The sequence below is a fragment of the Pteropus alecto genome, unplaced genomic scaffold, assembly GCF_000325575.1.
Source record: "Pteropus alecto unplaced genomic scaffold, ASM32557v1 scaffold76, whole genome shotgun sequence".
Classification (NCBI taxonomy): domain Eukaryota; kingdom Metazoa; phylum Chordata; class Mammalia; order Chiroptera; family Pteropodidae; genus Pteropus; species Pteropus alecto.
Window position 1 is genome coordinate 6,264,201 of NW_006443138.1, and position 6,639 is coordinate 6,270,839.

The window sequence follows — 6,639 nt, forward strand, 5'->3', positions numbered from 1 at the left end:
ATAGTTTTTGATATATACCTGTTATAAGTTGAATTGTACCCCCCATTCATATGTTGAAGTTTTAACCCCCAGTACCTCAGAATGTGACTGTATTTGTAGAGATGGTCTAGAAAGAGGTAATGAGGTTTAAATGAGGTCATCTTGGTGGACCTTAATCCAATGACCATTATCTCTATAAGAAGAGAAGATTAAGACACAGACACACACAAAGGAAAGACCATGTGAAGACTCAAGGTGAAAAAAATCATCTACAAGCCAAAGAGAAATCTCAGAAGAAACCAACCCTGACAACACCTTGATCTCAGACTTCTATTCTCAAGAAAAGTGAGAAAATAAACTTTTGTTGTTTAAACCACCAGTCTGTGGTGCTTTATAACGACAGCCTTAACAAAAATACAATTTTCTAAAAAAAGAAAAGTACTTGCATAGATTTACAAGACAGATGGTTGTAAAACAGAACTCCGACTTTAGACTTTTAGAACTTGACTTCAAGGAATCACAGTACTGCAATAGACCCTAAGAGTGCCCCTCTACCTGCCCCCCAATCTTAGTGCACCCCCACTGACTTAGGACAGAAGCACCTGCTCTCTTTGGCCTGAGTTTTCTCATCCCTTCCATGGCGGAAGTTGCCAGGAAGTTGATGCTATTGATGTTCATTCACTTGACTCCTCATCCCAGCATCCTTCAGCCAGTAACTGATGTGAACTCCCACAACCCTCAATGCCTGAGATAAGCACTCCCAGAGTTTTCCCAGCTGTACTAAGCTCCAGTTAGTAATAATACACCTCTTTACTGGCTACTTCTCTGACTAATCTCCAGAGTAGATGCATTGCTGCAGTTGTTTTCAGTATGAAAAGCATCCTCTTTCTTTTCTCTTTTTTCTAACTTCTCTTTCAAGTTCCATTCAGGTGGGTGGTAGAATGAAGTCAGTGGAGAGAATGCTTGCGGTCCGGACAAAAAGGTGCCGATGTGCTATAATATACCTGTCAGGACCCTCTGGGCCCTTAGGCCACTGCCCTAAATTCCTGTCCCATTTGCTAGTTAGAATTTCTTAAAGTACTAAGTTAAAATAATTTTTATTCATTCTGGCATGCCTCACCTTCTTTAAAATAAAGCAATTTTAGGAATTAAGGTGGAAAATAATAATAGTTACAAATATTGGGCTCTATATATATGCATAATTTCACATGCTTAAAATTATTTTAATTCTCACAATAACCATTTGAGACAACGTATAATTATTGTCTCTATTTAACATACACATCAATTATAGCTCCGAGTAGTTAGGTAACCTGGCCAGGATCACAGAGCTACCAAGTGGCAGAATCAAGATTCAAACATTTTCTTATCTGACTCTAGAGTAAACTCTGTTTAAAATGGACACTTACGGGTGTCCTCTTTCAAAGCATCTTTGTGGTCTTGTTAAGATTCTTAAAGAAAATCCATTGTAGAAAGATGTGTGAAGACTGACTCATTCAGCCCGAGGAAAATATGGTAATATACTCTAACACATTTGACCTTGTATCATCGCCAAGTCTGAGTATGAGATGTTCAGCAGAGGCCATGGAAAAATGAGTTCTAGAGTTAACCAGTGTCTTGGACCCACGGGAAACCAAAAGGCAAAGACAGGGCAATGTTCTTTAAAGCAGGTTGGATTTGGCAGAGGGAGAAGCATACAAGATTTGTTATACTTTTATTTTAATTTATGTGAATAAAGAAACTGAAGTATGTGACACATGGTATTATTAACACACATGCAAACTTGTACCCATGCACACACACAAACCACACATAGTATATTTTAGCTGTGACTTAGATGGAATTTTCATTATCAGTGACTAGGAGTTTAACAAAAGGAACCTGACACAGGGAAAAGGAAGACTTGCTGGCTGGCTATGCTGCCCTTCAGAGAGAAGAAATGAAAATTAGTTGTCACAGAAAATTTGAAAATCATTGAAGAATGAGTGGAAAATAACCTTTCTCCTTATATGGAATTAACAAAAAACAATAGCTAAATGTCTAATAAATTATTTTGTAACTTGCGACTGACTTGTTTAAGATTAAGTGGACCTGAAAAGAACTAAGATTAATGTGTTGTGCATAGCAGAAAATATCTGCAATTTTTTGCGTGCAATTTTAATGAATGAATGAATGAACATAATCATTAAATTTGTAAAATGAGGGTTATCAGATGTTTTTTCTAGAAGCTTCTCTAATCAAAAGTATTCAACTTCTAAGTTTTATTTTTATTATATTATTTAAGTAGTGACTAAAGAAAACTGTACATATTGATATATTAGTCTCTACTGTCCTGTGTTTTTATATTTCTTTAAATTATAAACACAAATCTGAAAGAAAATTTTTTCTTGGTCCCTACATTTTGATTCTAAATGATGAAAGAAACTGACATGTTCTTAGATCATGAATCTGTGATGTTTTTAAAGTCTTTTCAGCTAAAATTAACAGTAATTAATTTAAGTGATCAGGCTAGGGTGATCGTTTATGCCAGGTTAAAATCTCTAATTAGTAAAGCACTTCAGATGTTTCATCTTTGTAAAATTACAAGCTAAAGTTTATAACATTACTGGTTCTTTCTGAAACAAAAGTGTATTGTCATACAAACCTATTTTCAATTTTCTTTGGTTTCTCCAGAACCTTTACGGTTTTACTTGAATAATTGTTAACGGGAACATCAAATGCTAAGGTACTTCCTGTGGGCAAAATTTTCCTGAGTGACATACCCAAACTCTGACTATAATTGAATTTATAAGTGTAAAGCTTCTATACTTTTGCATAATGTGTGGCATTTTATGTTTAGTTTACATTTTCTTCTTCAAATTACAAAACTTTGAGTTTTACTTAATTCATCTTTTTAAAAAAGTAACTTGAAGCAAAATAGGTATTCTTTGTTATTGGCTGTATATTCATTCAGGGACCAATCTTACTATCATTCCTTTTATCAGTAATTATGGTGGGTCCTTTATCTCCACATTGCCTGACTCATACCTGATAACATCTCCAATTCATGGTTACACTAATATAGCTTGCATATATCAGGTAATTGATTCCACCTTTTAGAGTCGCTGAGTCACAACACTGTAGTCACAGACTTTTTTGCTTTACCGCATAACGGAAGTAGACAAATCATTTCAGCACCCCTGCCCTAAACTGCCTCTGTGTAAGCTGAATGTAGGTCATCACATATAGGGCTATGATGCAAGATGCCATGATTTCAGGATACACTGCCTCCTGCTTTCCAGATTTAATCTTCGTTTCTCTAAAAAATGCTTTTCTCCCATTGTTTTAATGAAAATTCGCCTTCAACATAATAGAACTAACATTTTGAATTAAATACTTTTGAATATATGAAACACCTTATGAATCTTAAATTTCATAGATAAGGAACACAAGCTCAAAGAAGCTTAACCAGTTTGCTCAAGATTATTATAATCCAAAGCCAGACTACACGATATCAGGATCACATGGAATTCCACATAGATTTTTCAGGCCCCATCTCTGGCTAGTTTCATGGGTGGGTTATGGGTAGTCTCCCTCTACAGTCTATTATATGCTATTTGTGGCTTGTTTCTATTTTCTAGGTGAATTTTAGCCAAGAAAAGAAACTAAACCCAAAGTACTGTATTTTTATAAGCCAAGGAAGATGTGAATGATACAATAAATTTATAGTAGCTTATCTTGAGCTGCCTTTTTTTTTCTGAAATGGATCTTATCAGAAAATGACATGGAAAGAAAAGCAAAGACAAGTGTAATGACTGCAGTGGTGGGCTTGTAAACTGCCCTGGGGAGGTAATTGGAGAGGAAGTACTGATTTATAATAGCATTTGCTGATTTTCATCGTATAAATACTCCCACATGGCCAATTTCAAACTACTGATAGATTAATAACTTGCTCACAAAATTTCTGAATATTTAACAATTGGCCCGAAAACCAGCTCCAGCATACTACTGGATGTAGAATATATTGGGGAGAAATTGAACTATTTCCCAACATCTACATTGTCCTTTAGGTGGTTCAAATTGGTTGTGAACTCCCCAACTTCACTCTGTTGGCCTCATGCTCTGACTTCCAAAAGGTACTTGAGTGACCCCCAGTCTTTATCTCTCACTCAATTTCCAAGGACATACTCGGATAGAGGTCTGGGGCTCAATGAAGGCATGGATGGGACTAGCAGATGAAGCATTTAGTGGAAGAGAAGTGGATGTCATCTTTAAAATGATTGGACTTTCCCTCTTACCTGCCTTACAGCAGGGGTAGTACTATGAGAAAGCTGCCTTCTGCTTGAGAGAGGATGCTATCCTTGACAGGCCTGGCAGGACTAGAGGGGGAATGAAATATGAAGTAAGGTTTAAGGAAGCTTGGCTCTTAAACTGAGAGAGTAAAAGGGCTGAGTCTTTCTGTCTTTCCACTCACGATAGGAGAAAGACACATGCAGTCAAAAGCAGAGTGTGGGTCAACATTAGCGTGAAGTTGAACAACAAAGGGCTGAAGGTACGACTGCCCTGCTTTTCGACCACGAGTTAAGCTAGAGAGACAGACTGGCTTTTCAGAGCTCCCACATCACCAAGCCCAGTGGGGCAAAACCATAGCTAGTCCAATGACAGAGACCACTCTTTTTCCTGGAGTAGCCTTTGTGCAGCCAACTCATCTAGGGAAACTGAGTGATGATGGCAGTTTGACAAAGCCTAGCCCTGAGCGTGCTAACATGCCTAATGCCACCACATGTAAAAGTACCAAAAACATATTTCAAAACCAACATAAATGATTCCAGGATCGCCTACATTTTAGATTATTTGTTCTTATGGTAAACTTCCAGAAGTCAGGATATTTTCTGGGTGTCTACAACAAAGGTACAAAATCCATCCTTGAGCTTCCTGGAGAGACAACCACAATACTGCTCTATATAAGGGCTAACTTGTTTTGAATAACTCACTTTCCTTCTAGTTGAACCTATTTGTATACTTTTTCCTGACTAGAAAGGTAGGTGTTTCGTTTATCTTCTAAGAAAACAAAGTTAAAAATTTAACTACCAAATGAATCAACCAGAGAACTGAATCACAGTAAGACACAATTTTAGCATGCCAGAGTAAGGTAGTGTGGGTAGATTTCAAGTAAGAAGACCTAGATTTAATTTACCAGTTATGAGACCTTGGTCCAGTCATTTAAGAGTAGTTTCCCATCTGCAAAATGAGGATAGTTGTGCTTAAATTTCATAACATTTCCTACCATATACAAAGCAATTTATCGTGTTCTTTATCTTTCTCAAAATCACCCTTCGAGGCTTCTTAAGAATTCAGATTCCTACGTAATCCAGCAATGAGAGCAGAAATGAACACACAAAGCCTCCAAACATGTATTTGTGCATTTTTATCTGGGTTCTCAACCAGAGACACAAGGAAATCTCAGCATCTAGGGTGAAGATGAGGGAGAAGGATGAACAGAGGCAGTAGGTGTGTACATTTTGGATAAAAACTTCCATTGTGATTCTGGTATTCTATCCTCAGTCCAGCTTGTGGATATACCAATTTCAACAAAAAAGACCAAACCACCAGTTTATAATATTGATTTGGGTGTATACTCTATGGAGGGTTGGAATGCACTACAGGAGGATATGAAACTTTTATGATAATGGGAATACAACGTATTTTGGTCGTGGTGTTGGTTTTACAGATGTAATCGTTCTTTCCAAACTCATTGAGCTATAATTTTAACGATTGCAGTTTATTGTACATGAAAGCATACCTTGATAAAATTGATTAAAACATTGAATTAACAATCCCAACTCCTAAATGCTAACAAATCTCATGGAATGTTTCTCAAGTAAACTACTTATCCACTAATTCAAGTGCATATCCTTTAAGTTGCTCTTAGTATGAGTGATGAAACAATACTGATCCCTCAACACTATTCTCTTCCCTGGGCCACTAAGTAGGGCTTTCAAGAGAAGTCAGTAGTATACTACAAGGATAGACTGTCAGATATTAAGTTAATGACTCTGACCTCATGAGAACCATACCCTAATCCATCTTATGCCCGATAGGTCAATTCATGTGAAGTGAAGTATTCCAATGGGTGAACTCAGACTTTACAATCTATAGCTTAGGTACGACAGACTGTGAGTTATACAGTTTCCTACAAGCTACCTATAATTCCCTTCTATATTGAAGATTATTGGTCAGCCATCGAAAATTGTCCTAACCAACTAATCAACTTTCAGTTTCAAATTTATTTCACAACTAATATGCCTCAGTTCATATTTGTACAGAAGCCAAGGCAATTTATGTTCTAAAATCGAATTATACAGTAATTTCTAACTCTTATTTCTATCTTCAGTGACATCTTTATCAACAATTTTAAAATGTCAGTGGGATGTAAGCAAATACTTGTATGCCCACAGTTCTTTATAACCTCATAACGTTAACAAACTAATATTGTGAATCAGATCTGTACAAGCACTTTTGACTTCATTAAGCACTTTAGAACAGATTTTCCATTTGTTTTCTGACCAATAAGCATGAATATTCTGTATATATTTATAGTACCTTCTACGTATTATAAAAATTGTATGTAGTTTCGTGAAATCCATTTTTTAAAAAATTAATCATGATTTGCAAGACAAT